Source organism: Leptonychotes weddellii, chromosome 8 (assembly GCF_054177405.1).
Source record: "Leptonychotes weddellii isolate Sample4059 chromosome 8, ASM5417740v2, whole genome shotgun sequence".
In the NCBI taxonomy this organism is placed as follows: Eukaryota; Metazoa; Chordata; class Mammalia; order Carnivora; family Phocidae; genus Leptonychotes; species Leptonychotes weddellii.
Window position 1 is genome coordinate 120,141,211 of NC_138376.1, and position 18,361 is coordinate 120,159,571.

Here is an 18,361-nt window from a genome sequence, read left to right on the forward strand (position 1 = left end):
GCCCTGAGAAGCAGTGTTTAACTCTGCTGGCTAGGCAGATAGGAGTTAGGACCCGACTCTTTGTTTACTGAGAGTCAGATGGTAACTGCCAAACGCTTCTTGAAAACAGAGGAAACATGGGACATCTTAATACCTCTGTCATTATCTTCTGGACAGGTTCGTAGTTTGCCTCCGAGATTCTGCTGATCTCCCAGAACAAGAGTCATCTCACTGTTCTGTCTATACTTTGTACTCACTTGTTTACATTATTGGTAAATATATTAAACTAATAAATGTCATGAAAATTAGGAACTGGTGGTTGCAGTCAATCACAGGGATATCTGAAAGGACTGCTGCTGTCTCTAGCTAAAACACCGGAGCCTGGTTTGGGCTTCCATAGGTCTAGGGCTGCTTGGGATGTGTCTCTAGAGTTGGGGGTTCTCAGCAATAGGTTGTATATCATTTAGGGAAGTCCATTGGTATCCATGAGAAATATAGAAATAAGGTTCAGCCACATGAAAGCAACTCTTGAATCTAGATTTTCTTTCCTTTTTTTTTTTTTTTAAGATTTCTTTGTTTATTTTAGAGAGAGAAAGAGAGAGAGAGAGAGGAAGCAGGGGTAGGGGCAGAGGGAGAGAGGGAATCCTGAAGCAGACTCCCTGCTGAGTGCAGAGCCCAAGGTGCGGCTCCACCAGGGCTGGATCACAGGACCCTAAGATCACAACTGGATCCTAAACCAAGTCAGCCACTTGACCAATTGAGCCACCCAGGTGCCCCTGAATCTAGATTTTCAGGGATCCTGGGCCCCTGACAGAGAGAGCACAGGGTCAGACTAGGGCCACTCATGGGAGGTGTATTCATTGGATAGTTATGACAAGTCATGGTGAGAGCTACTATTTTTTTATATCTATATTCTGAACATTTCATTTCCATGACTACCTCTAAAAGTTAGTCTATATACAAATTCATCTTTTTTAGAAAAGAGAATGTATTGCTTTTAAAATAAAAATTTTAATAAAAAAGAAAAGTGACTTTATAAGGAACGAACTGATAGTTACCAGAGGGGAGGTGGGTGGGGAGATGGGTGAAATAGGTGATGAGGGTTAGGGAGGGCACTTGTGATGAGCACAGGGTGATGTATGGAAGTGTCGAATCACTATATTGTACACCTGAAACTAATATTACTGGGTATTTACCCCAAAGACACAGATGTAGTGAAAAGAAGGGCCATATGCAACCCAATGTTCATAGCAGCAATGTGCATAATAGCCAAACTGTGGAAAGAGCTGAGATGCTCTTCAACAGACGAATGGATAAAGATGTGGTCCATATATACAATGGAATATTACTCAGCCATCAGAAAGGATGAATACCCAACTTTTGCATCAACATGGATGGGACTGGAGGAGATTATGCTAAGTGAAATAAGTCAAGCAGAGAAAGTCAATTATCACATGAATTCACTTATTTGTGGAACATGAGGAATAGCATGGAGGACATTAGGAGAAGGAAGGGAAAAATGAAGGGGGGGAAATTGGAGGGAGAGACGAACCATGAAAGACTGTGGACTCTGAGAAACCAACTGAGGGTTCTGGGGGGTGTGGGGGATAGGTTAGCCTGGTGATGGGTATTAAAGAGGGCACATACTGAATGGAGCACTGGGTGTTATACGCAAACAATGAATCATGGAACACTACATCAAAAGCTAATGAAGTAATGTATGGTGACTAACATAACACAATAAAATAAAGAAAAAAAATTACACTGTATGTTAACTAACTGGAATTAAAAACATAAAAAAGTGACTTTAATTTTTATTCAAGTAGTCAAAACAATGAATGGGTAAGTCCAAAATAAGTGCTTACAAAAATTGCTAAATATTTATCCAATGACCAAATTCAGAAGTGTCCATCCCTTCACTCTCTCTCTCTCTCTTTTTTTTTTTTTTTTTTGTGGAGACTGAAAGTTTCCCATTGGGACAACACAGGCTGCATCAAACTTGAACTGTGAAAAGTGCTCTCCCATATTTGGTAGGGATAGCACATGTCTTTTAAGGTCATCAATTTATAGGGAAGTTAAATCATTTTATTTTCCTGGGATACTATCCAATTGATTTCTCAAAGGTCACCAATGAACTCCTTCAAGTGAATTCAATTTAAAATTTGGTTTAGCCTTAAAGGGCATTGCAGTTCAATGGTCTAAATCAGGGATTAACAATTAAAATTCTGAACGCTGTTTTTCTGGCATATTGGTGATGGGAGAGATTTCATGGATGCTTGATGTTAGCAAAGGCTGCAGGTTCTTGCTCCTCTCATGTGTATTTTACTAGCATATTTGTTCCTTTATAAAAATATGAATATCCTGAGAATGTAAGGTTTTTGGATTTCACAACTTCATATAACTTATTCTAATCAGTTAATTAGAACTCTGCTTCCCTGCTGAGTTCAGTTGCAGTAGGCAGTCAGTCTTCAGCAAGAGTGCTCATATAAATCATCTATTTGTAATCCATGGTGTAGATCCTATCTAGAGATATTCTGATTTGGTAGTTTAGGGTTAGGACCATGGAAAGTATATTTTGACAAAGTTCTCTGGTGATTAAAACAAAGCAAACAATAGCAATGCACATATATATGTACACAGGTATATATATATGTATGTATGTATATATTATTTATATATTTAATATATTTATACACATATATAAATGAATATTTTTCACTTCACAGTATATGTATTCTCTGGAAACTTTATAGCATCAATACACATGGGAAGCTCATTCTTTTTAATGGCTGCAATGACTCATTAACTTGATGGACATTTTATTTACGAGCAAGTTTCTTTACTTCTCTGTGCCTCCATTTTTTTCATTTGTAAAGTGGAGATGATAATGGTACCTGCTTAATCATGTTGTCTTGAGGATCAAAGGTGTTAATATACATAAAGTGTTCAGAAATATGTCTGGAAGCTAGTAGGCATTATAAAAAACAAAAATAAAATAAAAATTATAAAAATTATAAAATTATAAAAATTATAAAAAATAAAAATAAAAATATTATTATCATCATCATTATTATTTTTAACCACAGTCTGACAATAGTCCTAAGAGATATTGTATACAGAGTTTTTTTGTGTTTTCATGTAGTGGCAATTCCATGAGAATCAGATGATTTTTTTCAAACTTTGGTATCAGATGACATTGGTAATTTGATTTTAAAAGAACTGGAGAATGAATTAAGTGGAGCTAGGGAGGATCACAAGCCCCCTAGGAGGCAGAACTCAGGTCTTATTTCACTCTGCCGCTGAAGAGTACAGCTTCGGACAAGTCATAGAGAAATCTTAGGACTCTAGTTCTCTATGCATAGAATGAGGGTGTTGGAAGGAATGGTCTCTAAGTTTCCAGTAGCTTTGACTGTGACTTGGTATTGTGGAAAAAAAGAGAAGGTATATATAATATAAAGTTTCCCCAGCATATAGGCTTTATGAGGAAAGGCATTTCAATGCCTTATCCAGAGCTAAAGCCACAATGTCTAGGGTGTGCCTTTTTGCTCAGAGTAGGCACTAAATAAAACTAAAAAATGTTTAATGAGGGGCGCCTGGGTGGCTCAGTCAGTTAAGTGGCTGCCTTTGGCTCAGGTCATGATCTCAGGGTCCTGGGATCAAGTCCCGCATAGGGCTCTCTGTTCAGTCAGCAGCGAGTCTGCTTCTCCCTCCCTCTGTGATCTCTCTCGCTTTCTCATTCTCAAATAAATAAGTAAAATCTTTAAAAAAGTTTTTAATGAGAATGTTCAAAATGCAATGTGAAAATCAGGCACACAGTGGGTCTTCACACTTATTTTTTTTTAACTGATCAGCTGAGTTCCTCTGTAGGAACCTCTCTAGAAATCTGGCCCAAATGCTCATCTAATCTTTCAACATCAGAAAACATGTAAATAGATTTAATTTTATTCTTAGCACATCAATGCATATCTATCTCTATTGTCATGTTAAGATACTTTAATGGAACCACTTCAACAGTTGCAAAATACTCTGTCTAGAGTGCTTTGTGAAAGTAAAGGAATGGAATGAGAAACTTTCATCTGCACTTGGTGTGTGCCTAGTAAACATAATTTGGGAAATGTGTAGCTCCTCTTGGGGAAACGATTTAAATGCAGTAGTGCAATTGGAAGGACCTTTTGGACTATTACTTAGAGTGATCCTATTTTTTTTTTTAAGATTTATGTATTTTAGAGAGAGAGAGAGAGTAAACAGGGGTGGGGCAGAAGGAGAGGGACAGAAAAGTCTTAAGCAGAAACCCTGCTCAGCGTGGAGCCGACATGGGGCTCGATCTCATCACCCTGCGATCACGACCTGTGCTGAAACCAAGAGTCGAAGGCTCAACCTTCTGCACCACCCAGGCACCCCTAGAGTGATCCTTTCCACATTGAAGAATGAGGATGAATTTTTATAGAATGGCACAATTAGATACAGTTACATTATGCTTTGAGAACATTAGCATTTACTATGTGATTGGAGAAAAGCCCAGAGGTATTGGGAGTTCGTGAAAGGATGGGCCCCTTGAATTCTTCAGTCTCACTTTCTACTGGATGATTTGAAGTCACTACTTCCAGAGATTCTGAGGCATAAATGTATCTTTGTGCTTAGAGGCCTCTGAATAGAATTAATTTTTTCATGCCGGAGTATGGATTTTTAAAATGCCAACTTTCACTTAATTAAACAATGAAACCAAACCACACTTCTTCTTAATCAGAAATATTGTGGGGAGAAAGTTTGGAAAGCCAATGAATAATAATAAAAAATAGTGAGTTTTAATATAAAACTCACTGAAAGATGCAACAGGTCAGCCAATCTATGAACCTCTGGAGGGTAACAAGACAGTAAACTTGACATTGCACAGTATTTGACATACTGTGGTATTTGACATACAGTGAATCATTATTTACATTTTATCCAAAAACATTTACCTGAGAAAAGGTCATGATGTTAAATTTGGAGACATTTACAGCAATTGCCAAATGTTTACTATCTACATGAATGTCATGCTTCTCAGTCAAAAGCAGGTTGATGTGCTAAATGTCAATTATTTCAACTTGTTTGATGGTAGCACAGATTGCCAAGCAACATAAAAAGAGGTTTAATAAATATTATATACACTGCTAACCATTCATCTTGCCTAGCGGAGGCTTGAGTTTTACATATAGAGGATTTATGACAAGCAACAGCTCAGGACATTAAAACTCAATTATTGCAGTCCTGGATGGCAGCACTATCATTAGCTTCTGGAAGCTGCACCTTGTTTCTTCTGCTTCTGCTGTCACTTTTGAGAAGGCATTGGGGAGAAGAAAATTATTTCAGGAAATCACACTTTGATGTTTTCTTTGTGTTTTCCGGTCCTTTTCAGAATTAGCAGCAAAGGAGGATTACCCAGTTATGTTGGTAGGAAATTGAATTGTTCCATTTTTCTCAGTGATTACAAGACATAATGATATTCTGCAACAACTCCAAAGACTTTAAGGGAACAACACAGAAATGTTAAGAGGAATGCAAGAGCGCCAGTGGAATAAAACCCGCAAGGTTGCCAACAGTGAGTGAAATGCAAAATAGCCTCCAGGAGGGTTCATTGGTACCAAAACTCGACGAGAGCAAGTTATGAGCTTTTTTTCATTTTTTTCTAATAGTAAAAGATGTATATCACAAAAGCCTCAGTGATATAACCACAGATGTGCCTTGGATCAAGTATCCAAGGTCAGTGTTCTGAAAAGTTGCCCTTGGGCCTAAAATGAACATGTAAATATGCCATTTATATATCTTCTTTCTTGATTTCCTTTTCGGTGGAATTTGAGTTGATGAATAAACTCAAGTGGCTGGCCTAAGTTTGATGCCATCTGATAAGCACCTGTTGAGAGATACTGGAATCAAACATAGTCCGAGGCTCTGGTATAGGAGATTATCAGAGTCAGGAAGGAAGATGATAACACAGTGCATGTTAGACTATGTAAATACCACAAGAAAGAGATCAAACCAATTCCCAGAGAGTTCAGAAGGAGGCATTCTGAGCAGTTTCAAAGAGCTCTTTATGGAAGCATCAATGTTAGACTCTGAAGGAAGGTAGAACATACTCGTTTGGAAACAAGTAGCAAAGGGCATTCCAGGCTGAAAGGACACCAAGAGCTGGTGTGAAAATGTCTGTGTATGTTTGTGGAGATGAGGATAATGGTTAGCTTTGCCTAACTCAGACGGTTTATGAGAGGAATGTGGGAGGTCAGCCCAGAAAGGTAGGTGGGAGTCAGATGGCTCATGAAGAGTCTGGATTTCCAGTTTTGATTTTGGCTTTCATTCTGGAAGCAAATGTGACCACTGGAGTTCTTTAAGCAGGTCAGGTCTGGCTTGGCAGGTCCAGGAGAGTGAAAACATCATTATTAGAAGAACAAAAGGAGGCGGGGAGTCTCAGAGGATTTGGAATCAGGGTGAGAAGGGCAGGGGAACAGACAGTCTTATTTAAAGGCCACACTGGTAAAAGTAACCACAGGATGCAGTGGCATTTCCTTCCTGGGAGACCTTTAGCTTCTCATCAGTCAGGAAAGGTTTAGGAGTTCTGCCTTGATAGACAGCTGAGCTAACAGGCTCTCCATCCATAGAATGAAGGGATTTCTAGAAATGAGGGCAAAGAATTTTCTTTCCTTGAATATATGAGTAATCATGGGAGAACACTTATGGTAAGCTTCTTACTTCCCAGATGCAAATGCAGTTCAACTGAGCTGATCTGCAGTTTATGCCAGAAGTGTTGAGTCATCTCTCAAAACAAATTACATAAACAATTCTTCCAACACTGAACTGTAGGTTTATTCTAGAATCCGAGACATACTGCTCTTATTCTCCAGCCCTGGGCCCTAGGCTAGACAAAGAAAGTTGACTTTTAAAGGGTCAAAAGTGCTTTTCGGATCTCAAGGTCTTACTCCTTTCAAACTGTTAGGTCATCTGATGTTTGCAACATCATGTACTTATTCATGTTAAATGCTATGGCCTCCGGAAAATATAACGACGTTACCAGACAAGGATAAGTTTTCTGTTAGATCACTCTGAGTCTAAATTCGCATGTTAGATTTCTCACCAGTCACCTAGTAGGGACTTACAGGCTACCATAATAAATGGGAGAAATATGTAAAGTCAAGTCTCTTCTGGAGAAACAAGCAGGGCAGCGACCGAAAGAAGACATGGGAAGAATGGAAATTTGGGAAATAGCACTCTGATGCTTTCTTTGTATTTTCCAGTCAAGCTGATGAGTAGGTAGGTAAACAACTTGCTTAATTCATAGTTAAACCTAATGTATACCCTTACTACCTGACTGTAGCTGGAGTCGGGGATTTCAATGGGCTTGAAAGTTATTTTCAGTATTTGATTGGCTTCATGTGTGAAAAGTAGATTTCTGTTTTGCTCTGAGAGCACAAAATAATAGTTGGAAGCTACAGAATTTTTGCCACTAGAACAAAAGTAACAACAACGAAAAAAAAAAAACCCAAGAAAATAGATTTCTACTGTCCAAATAGAGAAAGGGTTAGCTCACAAGATTTCAAGTTACCTGCAGGCTGAATAGCCATTTGGGGTTCTTTTTATTGGTCAGCTGGAATGGGATTTGGATATTAATTGTGTGGCTCGACTAAGGTGATCTTTAAAATTCCTCCCAGTATTTGAGATCTTTTGCCAGAACGGTGCTGGGGACGATGAAGAGATCATATTAAGGACTTAAGCCTGAAGAAGGTGGCTAAAATAACTCAATATGCTTTATATGTCTTAGTTAAGTGATGAATTGGAGAGATGCAATAACTCTTGACTGCCATCTGAAGGGTAAAAAGAAGGGTAGGATTATATATAGTGCCAAGAGGAAGTATAACGAGAAATAATACCACAAAATTTACTAAAGGAAACTGTAGGATCTGAATTAGAAACATTTTTTCAAATTAATCTAATGTGTTTTGTCACTATCTCCCAAGGGCAGCCAGAGAAGCCCCTTTGAACAGCTTTGCACAGTCTTGGTTGGAACGATTTAAGCATCATGCCCTTTAGAAAATAAAAAACCTTTTCTGGAAGACAGGGAGGGAAGGATTGTACAATTTATTTTCAACATAACTTATTCGAATGTGAGGATTTCTCCTTAGGTTTTGTCCCCGACAGACCATGTCTTCTGTAAACAGGCTGCAGGCAGACCCAGGCTTACTTGTGCCTACAAAGGCTGCATATTTAGAAGCATCAGCTGGGAATGTCTGAAATGGCTCTCCAAGCCTGCTTTCGTGTAGGTAGGGGGGCAGCCACCTCTTGGGATAGTCGTCTGCCATCTTTCCTCTCGGGGAATGGTTTTGGAGAAGCTCAGGCAGCTCTGCAAATTTTCTCCCCCACCTTTTCCTCTAAGCTAGGACTTCAGACTTTTGTCTGGTGACCATCAGCCTAGCAGATGTGGAGGGAGGGGAAGCACACTTTTCCCTCTCATGGTTGGGGTTTGGTTCTTTCTGAACATGGCGGCCTGCTTACCTTACCTTGTCCCCCTTCACCTAGGACTGAATCTGCTCCTCCCTCCTCAGGCAAGTCCACCCTCCATCCTCACTTCCTTTACTGCAATCAGAAATGCCACCCCTTCACTTTCATTTAAAATAAGGAAGTGGCAGCTTACAATATAAAGCAACAGCAGGAGCCAATAACCACAAATCTGAGTCAGAGCCCTCGACTTTCCGGTTGTCTAACCTAGTTGTATATCCTCAGGCAAATCACTGAAATTCTCTAAAGCTCAGATTTTTGATTTGTAAATTGAGGAGGTCCTACTTTCCTCACAGCTGCCATGGGAACTGAGAAAAACTGACATGCAGAGACACTTTACAGTAGAGTCCGAGAGGCCCCAGCAGAAAACCTGCCAGGGCTTTGTTTGAACTGGGCCAAAATCTTTGGAGTGGGCCAAGGGACAATTGTTCTAAGCAATTGCTTGAGTAGTCAGCAGGAGAATGGACATTCTAATCACAGGACTGATAGTTGGGGACTTTTTGAAGATAAAATCAGCAGTCAATCAATGTATAACTGAGTAGCTTAACTTGTTAACACCCATAGAGAACTTTTTTCCTTTCCTTTCTTCAACTCATGTGATTGCCTCCTCCCTTTCGTCATAAAACTCCCTGCTTTCACCTATGAGTGAGACACCTATTTGGGTTTTGACCTGAATCTGTATTCTCTGAATTGCAATTCTTTAATCCAAAATAAATGCTTGTTTGTCTCTCACTGTGGCTTTTAATTTTCAGGTTGACAGGATCAAAAGCGATGATACACACACACACACACACACACACACACACACACACTTTGGTGGTAAAGTTCTATGTTAATGTGAATTAATGCTATTAACAGTAAAATAGGCAAATCTTTCTTTGGTCTATTGTATATACAATCACCTCTCTGGTATGACTATGTCTCTCCTAACAAGATTTAAGTTCTGAAAGAGGGAAAGGATGTTTATTACCTGCTACTTTTAACCTATATACATCTTTAGATGGCTTCAAGCATGCTTTATAGGCTAGAGAAATCAGGGAGAAGCTGGAGGGTTCTTTAGTAGAGCAGAGCAGGAAGAAATCTAGATCTTACACAGCTGGTGGTGGTCATTGAAAGGGAAGTAGGCAGTATAGGTCCAGGGACGGGTGACACAAAAGGAAAAGGGGAACTTAGGGCTAGCTTCAGACTTAAGCATTTCTGGGTTCCCTCTAAAAGAAGGTTGTTATAGGCTGAACCGTGTCTGCTTCAAAACTCATGTATTAAAGTCTTAACCTCTAGTACCTCTGAATGTGACTGTATTTTGAGACAGGGTCTTTAAAAAGGTGATTAAGTCAAAATGAAGTCATTAACATTGGCCCTAACCTATTATGACTAGTGTTCTTATAAGAAGAGAAAATTTGGATACAGACATGCACAGAGGGAAAACCATGTGAAGTCCCAGGGAGAAGACAGTCATCTACAAGCCAAGCAAAGAGGCCTCAGAAGAAACCAACACTGCCAACACTTTGATCTCGAACTTCCAAAATTGTGAGAAAACAAATCTTTGTTGTTTAAGCCCCCTAGTCTGTGGCACTTTGTTATGACAGCCCTAGCCAACTAATCCAGAAGACTTGGGCAGTTGTAGCTCCTCATTTTCTGGTTGCACAAGCCTTGTTCCCCCCTTAGGAGTTGGTCATCACCAAAGGTATAGAGTTGGCAGAGTCTGTCTTCCTCTGGATCACCTGAATGCCTGGTAGACATGTGCTTCTAATACTCTACTTTGTAAGAATGAAACTTTTTTTTTTTTTTTCTGAAACCACCCTCTGCACATGGCATATAGTTCTATAGGTTTGTAAGGACAGTATTGTGTTACAGGTGCATCATGAGAGACCAGGGGTTGACTATTACAGCTTGCTGCCCAAATCTGCTCTGTTGCCTGTTTTTATAAACAAAGTTTTATTAAAACACAGCCAAACTCATTTGCTTATCTATTGTCTATGGCTGCTTTTGTGCTACAATGGCCTGAGTAGTTGTCACAGAGAACAGATAGCCACAATGTCTAAAATATTTGCTATCTAATCCTTTACAGAAAAAAATGTGACCACTGTTGTTGACTGAAGGACCTTCCTTGTGCCTAAGCCCCTGACTATCATGGATGTGCATATTTCTGGAGGAGAAAAAGAGATTTATAAACTAAAGAATTTGCTATACAGCCAAAGGTCATTTGTAAGTCAGGGACTGCATATTTTATTTTATTTTTATTTTTTTAAAGATTTTATTTATTTATTAGAGAGCGAGCGAGAGAGAAACAGCATGAGAGAGGAGAGGGTCAGAGGGAGAAGCAGGCTCCCTGCTGAGCCGGGAGCCCGATGTGGGACTCGATCCCAGGACCCTGGGATCATGACCTGAGCCGAAGGCAGTCGCTTAACCAACTGAGCCACCCAGGCGCCCAGGGACTGCATATTTTAAATCTTCAGCAACCACTTGTGGGGTGACTTTCCCCGATATCTCTTGGCATATTATCTGAATTTCCATGTTCATAGTCATTCAGTTCCCACAATTTATAATAAATCAACTTTCAGTAAAAATTATTCATTCAGCACTTAGAAATTAGCTTCCTGTAGAGTACCTTTTACTTTGGGTACTGTGGGAGAGAGATTCAAAGTCAACAGAAAAGAGAATTCATGTCTTTAAAGAGTTTTTATATATAACAATTCAAATTGCCTGGCTAGTCAGCATGGTGGCAATTATCTCATGGAGCTGATCATTTAAAAGGTTATTACATGAAATAATAAATAACTTTAAAATGATTAGGGAAATTAAAGTAAGACCAATTAACAATAGAAGTGCAAAAGTTGTGTACTGAAGACCACAAAACATTGTTGAAAGAAATGAAAGAAGATCTAAATGAATGAAAAAAGATATCCCATATTCATGGATCAGAAGACTTAATATTGTTAAAATGGTGATAACTCTCCAAATTGATCTACTGATTCAACATAATCTCTATCAAAATCCTAGCTGCCTTTTTATTTTCTAGAAGTTGACAATGTGATCCTAAAACCCATGTGGAATCTCAAGAGACTGAGAATAGCAGAAACTAAAAAATGAAAGGATTCACACTTCCTAATTTTGAAACTTACTACAAAGGTACAATTATCAAGACAGGGTGGTTCTGGCAAAAAGATAAACATAGATCAATGGAATAGAATTAAGACTCCAGAAATAAACCCATATATTTGTAGTGAATTGATTTTTGGCAAGGATGTCAAGACAACTTAACAGAGAAATAATAGTGTTTTTGATAAACAATACCATCAAGAAAGTGAAAAGACAACTCACAGAATGGGAAAAAATACTTGGTAAATCATGTATCTGATAAGATATTTGTATCCAGAATATACAAAGAACTGTTACAGCTTAATAATGGAAAAGACAAATAAGCCGATTAATAAACGGGCAAAGTATTTGAATAAACAGTTCTCCAAAGAAGATATATGAAGGGCTAATTAGCACATGAAGAGATGATCAACATAATTATTAACTGCAAAAATGTAAATTCAAACCATGATGAGATACCATTTCATATTGACTAGCATGGCTATAATAAAAAAGATAATAGCAGGTGTGATGAAGATGTATAGGACGTTGCTGGTGGGAATGTTACATCATGCAAGCCCTTTAGAAAACATGGTAACCATGCCATATGATCTATTATTCCACTCCTCGTATATACCTAAGAGAAATGAAAACATATACCTACACAAAAACTTGTACCTGAATAATTACAGCTGCATTATTCATAATGACCAAGAGAGGAAATTAACCCAAACGTCCATCAACTGATAAATGGGTAAATAAAATGTAGTACATTCATACAATAAAATGTTATTCAGATATAAAAATGAATGTGGTACTGATACATACCACAACACAGATGAACCTTGAAACATCAGGCTAAGTGAAAAAGAACAGTTATAAAAGGCCACATCTTGTGTGCTTTCATATGTCTATCAAATATCCAAATTAAGCAAATCTATAGATACAGAAAGCAGATTAATTGTTGCCAGGGCTGGAGGGAGGGAAGGATGATGGAGTGACTGTTATTGTGTTTCTTTTTGAGTGATGAAGTGTTCTAAACAGACTGTGGGTGATGTTTGTACAACTCTGAATATACTGAAACCACTCAAAAACACTTCAAATGGGTGAACTTTTGGTGTATGAATTATAGTTCAATAAAGTTATTAAAATAAAAGAAAGAATCAGACCATGGTGGGTACTTAATATTTATTTCGTGACTTTTCAAAAAGAAGCAATCTTCAACAGATGAGTTATAGAGGAAAATAAATATTCTGAAAATGCTATATTGATATGAGTTGTCATAGGACACTGTGAAATGCCTCTTTCTGGAGGACTTTTTCAAATAGGAACAGTTTTTATCTCCCTGAGTTTGTTTTGGTGTTATCTTCCTGAGAAGAGGAAGAAGGAATACAAGCTCCACTTTGAGTTTGCCCTTTACCAATGTCCACGTACAATTTTATAAATAAACGTTGATTCAATAAAAAAATTTCCCCTTAAATTTCCCTGAGATTCCTTTACTGGATTTCATTGCAGGGGTTCAATGCTCTCTAGTGAGTTCTGCGATGCCAGGATGCTCGCTAGGAAGTACCAGCACTTTCTCTATTCTAGTTTGGTAGGTTGGTAGCAGAAGACTGAAAATGGGCTGAATCTCTCCTGCTTCTGAAATATTTATACGTGGAATGAAGGAATTGGTAATTTGTATTATGAGCCACTCTACCTTAATATTAAATCAAAGTCTGGGGAGAAGCCATGTGAAGAGTTAAGACCTTGTTAATGATCCTGCAATGCATTCCTTCCTCTGGAGTGTTGATTCAGTTACCAAATAAATAAACGTGATCTTTCCAAATCACTCACTGCACCCCAGAGACACCCCTCCTCTCTTTGCAGATCTTTAGTACTATTCTTGGAGTTTGTTAATAAAGGTAGTCTTGCTGTGAGTTAACTAATGATCGGTTATATTATCATCTCCCCATAGCGCAGATTGCAACACTCTGATCCTGCTGCTATTTAGATTGTCAAAGAATTTTATTCTCAAGGAACAGTTAACATCCTTAGCTCAAAGTAACAAGATCATTTTAGAAGGATGAGGTCATTTGCTGGGCAAGATGCAAATACTAATCTATGTGCTTCACTAACTTGCAATGACCTCATGTTCAATGCCTAAAAGAGTAATTCAAAGAAAGTCTCCAATCTTCACTACCAGTGTAGTAGCCTTGACATTGTGCCACAGTGTAAGAGCTAAATAAATTCAGGAGAGAAATATTTATTTAAACTCTCTGGCAATGACACTCTTATTCTCTTTTGTTATTGAATAATTGAAAAGGTATCAAATAGCAAAGTTTCAATTATTCATCAAGTTATTTCATTTACTATACAAATGTCTGTAGGCAAATAAATGACACTGGAATTAAAAACTGGCAACATCTCCATGGGTTTGCTTATCGGGTCATCACTGCTTGAATCCTCAAATATGAAAGCTTTGTGCAAATTGTCCATCAGCGTTTGTAGAGGGAGTTTGGTATTTGTATTAGTTTCTACTTCTACCGTGACAAATTACCACAGATTTAGCCCTTAAAACAACACCCATTTATTATCTCACAGTTTTGTAGGTCAGAAGTCCCAGTACAGTTTAGTTTAGCTGGGTTCTCTGTTTAGAATATTGTAAAGCAGAAATCAACATGAAGGCAGGGTTGTACTCTTTTCCGGAGGCTCTGGAGATGAATCCACATCTGAGTTAATTTCACTAATGGCTCACTTCAGTTCCATGTGCTGTGGGACTGACGTCTCTATTTTCTTGCTGACTGTCAGCAAGGTCTTTGCTCCTAGCCAGTCTTTGCTCCTAGAGGCTGCCCACATTGCTTCTCGTGCATTCCATATGGTACCCTTCCAGCAACAATGGAGGAGTCCCTTTCATGCTTCAGATCTCCTTGACTTCCCCTCTGCTGAATCTTTCCTGCCTCCAACTAAAAAAAGTTCTCTGCTTTTAGGGCTGGTGCAATTAGATAGGCCCACCCAAATAATCCTCCCCATTTAAAAGTTTGAAACCTTGATTATATCTGCAAGGTCTCTTTTGCCATGAGTTAAAGCTTATTTACAGGTTCTGAGGATTAAGGCTTTGATAGTTTATGGGGGCTATTGTCCTGCCTATCATAGTCTTGAATTCAAGACAGAGAGTTTCATGATCCAAAACCCTGGTATCTTTTTTTTTGTCCTGAAAGAATGAAATGAACAAAATGATACAAGAATACCCTGTTAGGTGCTAATCATGAGTGTAGATAGTGCAACTTATCTTTCTAATTCCAGAGCATTTATTTTTCTGGAATACTGTGCTTCGTAGTTTGTCCTTGCAGTTTGTACCTTTCTAATCTTTTCTTCCATTCTAGAATTGCAAGCACGCAGTATATATTCTGATCATGCCAGGACAGCCAAAATAAAGATGCCCTATAGTTTACATGTAGAACTATTTTATATATATAAAAGCGTTTTCTTTTTTTTTGCAGATCTATAAAATATACTTGTCCAGACTCTCTCAGATTTTGGTTCCCTGCCAACCCTTTCTGTTTGTAACACCCATAAACTATGTAGAATGTGCAGCTGGACTATGAAAACAAAATCTCTATGTTCTGAAATTCTGCCTCTATCATATTCTTTCTGACTTTGTCATTGTGTCTTACATTGACAGTCCCTGGAAACCAATGCTATGAATTTGGTCCCTTCAAAAAGACTAAGCCTCCACATTCCTTCTCCATTTGTGTCATTCAATCCTCCACTGACATCTTCAAACCTTTTCTGCTATTACATGGGAAGATATTTATCTGAAGATGTCACCTCAATGTAAATGTTACAGCTGCCAAGAACTATGAAAAGTCTGAGATCTTATCCTATTTGCAAGCTAATAAGTCAGCCTGTTACGGTTTTATGGATGCTTGCAGAAGATATGAGACTCCTGGGTCAGAGACAAAGGATGTTATTACTCATGGCACAGCAGGAAGCATGAACTTCATGTTTACAATATTTCCTTTGCACCCTGAGACCCATGGGTGTGATGTGGAGGAGTGGCTTTGTCTCATGGCTGAGCAGCCCTGAACTTCTAAAGGTAGATCAGGAACTCGTCTTTTAAGGAGGCTTTAAGGGGACTTCTAGCAAACCTGCCCAAACTTTGTCTGGAGCTCTGTGCTCCAGAGGGACACTATGTCTTCCAAAGCTGTTTACAAGTGTCATTCAAAAGACAGTGCTGGAAAAAAAGCTGCCAGTGCATCTGGTCATAAGGCATGCAAAAATGTAAGAGGCCCTTGGAGAACTGTTTCTAACAACCACTTCTTGTTTAAAAGGGGTCCCTTTGCAGATAAGTGTTCCTGTCTGATATAAACTAGACTAGCTTTGCCTAAGTTTAGAAAATAAGTTAGAGCCATTTATAATTATCTAAATTATATACATACACTTTATAATTACTTATTGAAAACAAATTGTAGAAATATACACATCTATACAAATAAACACTGTCCAAGAGATTACTGAAAAACAAGCAACAAACTATTTCTGACATTTATTAAACAGAACAAATGAAACAACATACCTATTAAAAGATTAAGTGAGATGTGGGTTAGAGAACTGTGCTCACATATTTAAGAAAAGATTTCTCTGGGAAAAATAAATAAGACAGCTTTCCCAAAGTTTGTTTTTCAAACAAAGATTCCAGGAGCTCTTCCTTAATATGAATAACTCATTGCCAAATAATTTGGGGGCATGTACCTTTCTCCCATGGAAAGCCCAATGCAGGTTAGCATAGCAAATGTCCTGAGAAGTCCCGATATGAGGAAACTGGTTTTATTTTGTTTAATTTGGTATTATTCTAATTGGTTTGATAATGAACTCATGGTGTGTATGAGTGCATGTGTGTTCAAACTTACACCTTCAGCAGAGCACACTCAAAATGTTATCAGTTTAAGGTGATCAAGATTTACCAGGTTGCTCTTTTCTCATTCACAGAGGCTATTTAAAGTCTTAGAAGGTACCTTTGAATTTGATTTATTCTGCACATTGCACATTTAAACACAACATTTTTATTGGGCTTGATTATCTGGAAATGCCGTTAGCTTATTCTCAATGTCCTTCTGCTTTCTCTGATCTATTTATAAGGTCAGTCCCTGAAGTTTAATTTTCATATTGATGAGGAAATGTGCTTAATGTTACAGGATTGATTACAATGAATTTGAAAGCCAAGTAGGGAAAATCTATTCCCATCAATGAATTTGTTTTTCAAATTTTGACAAAATAGTCTAGAAGTGAAACTGCAAAAGGGTAAACATGATATTATCCCAATGCTCTTTTATTATAATTGTATGTAAGAAGCAAAGACTTATTGTAAAAATTAGAATGCTGTAAATGGAGCAATCATTCAAATGAAGTACTGAAAAGTAGTGAATATTGACTTTGTGTAGATACATCAAACTACTTAATAGATCACAATGAAGATAAGGATCCATGTGTACTCTTTGCTCTCTAAAATGTATCTTAAAAACCTACCAGTTATAAATTCCTCCAATTTGAATATAAATTTATTTATATCATTTGATGATCTTTCCACATAGTTAACTTCAGTTTTAAATAGCTTGATTTTTCCCTGCTCAGTAGAAGATGAAACACACATCAGGACACTGAATGATAGGAAGCAAGAGCAATTTCTTTTACTACAGAATTTCTAATAAATGATGATGGTTTCTTTTTATATATTACTTCTCATCTTTTTGAAAGATAATCTTTACTGATGTGTAATTTTACATTAAAATTCATCCATTTTAATGTATAATTTTGACAGATGTCTACAGCTAAGTAAGTGTCACCACAAGCAAAATATGAAATATTTTTATCAGCCCTAAAAACTCCACTGTGACCCTTTGCATCTAGTTTTTCTGTTCCTTTGCCTGGCCTCTGGCAACTACTGATCTTTTCATTACTATAGGTGTATCCTCGTCATATAGTATGTAGTTCTCCATGTCTGGCTTCTTTCACTTATAAAATTCATTTGAGAATCACCTATACTTTGAGTATATGTAGTGCCTTTCTTTTCATGACTGAGTAGTATTCCCTTATATGGCTCTGCCATTTGTGTGTTCATTCACCACTTGAGACACCTTGGATTTGTTTTCAGTTTGGGGCTATTATGAATAAAAATGCTATGAACCTTCAGATTTAAGTCTTTTCATGACATGTATTTTCATTTCTCTCAAGTAAATATGTAGGTGTGGGATTTCTGGGTAGTATGGTAAATGCACTATTAGCATTATAGAAAGTGGCCAAACTTTTTTGCAAAGTGGCTATAGCAATTTTTGTTTTATCTATATATTGGAGCAATGTATGAAAGGTCAGATAATCCATATCTTCTCCAATACTTGGTAGAGTTCCTCTTTTTAATTCTAGCCAGTTTAGTGGATCTGTTGTAGTATTTGTGTTTCCTGAATGACTAATGATATTGAGTACCTATTTATGTGCTTATGTGCCATTTGTATATCATTTTTTAAAATTTTGTATTTTTTATTGTTATGTTAATCACCATACATTACATCATTAGTTTTTGATGTAGTGTTCCATGATTCATTGTTTGTGTAGAACACCCAGTGCTCCATGCAGAACGTGCCCTCCTTAATACCCATCATTAGGCTAACCCATCCCCCCACCCTCCTCCTCTCCAGAACCCTCAGTTTGTTTCTCAGAGTCCGTAGTCTCTCATGGTTCATCTTGTCCTCTAATCTCCCCCCCTTCATTCTTCCCTTCCTACTAACATCTTTTTTTAACA

At 37.8% G+C, this 18,361-nt stretch overlaps 1 long non-coding RNA gene across 1 annotated transcript in view; it reads left to right on the top strand.

Moving 5' to 3' along the window:
- The first annotated feature begins 7,087 nt into the window (after positions 1 to 7,087).
- The window catches only part of LOC145722876 (uncharacterized), a 182,604-nt gene continuing 171,330 nt past the window's right edge, over positions 7,088 to 18,361 (top strand). The window contains exon 1 of the long non-coding RNA XR_014147453.1: positions 7,088 to 7,263. This is a non-coding gene — a long non-coding RNA (uncharacterized LOC145722876). The remainder of the gene's footprint in view (positions 7,264 to 18,361) is intronic.